The 689-nt window shown below is 41.1% G+C and overlaps 1 protein-coding gene across 1 annotated transcript in view; it reads right to left on the bottom strand.

Moving 5' to 3' along the window:
• VPS41 (vacuolar protein sorting 41 homolog (S. cerevisiae)) overlaps positions 1 to 689 on the bottom strand; it is a gene marked incomplete at its 3' end in the record, with an annotated part of 191151 nt that overhangs the window by 181023 nt on the left and 9439 nt on the right. The window lies entirely within an intron of this gene.

The following is a 689-nucleotide window of genomic DNA, read 5'->3' as shown; positions in this document are numbered from 1 at the left end:
TTATAAATTGTTCTTAATGCTAATTGCTTCACCTGAAGCATCTTGAAATCTCCTAACAACCCTTGAGGTCAGAACAGTGAGGGTTACAGGTTAAACTTCCTGACTTCTAACACTCCTTCCATCCCTGTAAGTCCCTGAGAATGTATGTTATTAGTATGAGCAAAACAAGGCTTTGACAACTATGCCAGCAAACCACACCTAGATTCATATTTCCCTTATCTAGAATTCAAAAAAGATACCTGACTACTCTTCAGAAAAATTACATTAGACCTAAGGACAATTTTTTATTTGGAATCTATTCAAATATACACATGGGGTAAATGGGCAAATGCCCTACTCTTGTTCTTCAGTAAAACAAAAACTTAAGTCCCCAACCACCAATTTCAATCCAAAAACACAAAATCAAATTACGCTCATGCTCCATACCAGAAAGCATGCAATGCCAGAACCTGACACCTCGAGGTGTGCGGATCTCAGAGACCTGAGTCTTCAGGAAAACCAGGTTCTGTGAGTAGCTTCTGTGGCTGCTGGTGTCAATTGAGAACATTCACTCCAGGAAACTCTGAGTCTCACCCTCAGCACCAACACAAAGCTCCCAGACAGAGATGTGGCTTCAAAAAATTACACTTTTGTCCACAATCCTACCAAAGCAATGCATCAACGCAGCAGCGCCTTCAGGAATTAGCCTG

The sequence above is a fragment of the Galeopterus variegatus genome, unplaced genomic scaffold (genome assembly GCF_000696425.1).
Source record: "Galeopterus variegatus unplaced genomic scaffold, G_variegatus-3.0.2 Scaffold6042, whole genome shotgun sequence".
NCBI lineage: Eukaryota > Metazoa > Chordata > Mammalia > Dermoptera > Cynocephalidae > Galeopterus > Galeopterus variegatus.
The sequence above is the reverse complement of the archived record's forward strand: the minus strand, read 5'-3'. Positions and strand labels throughout refer to the sequence as shown.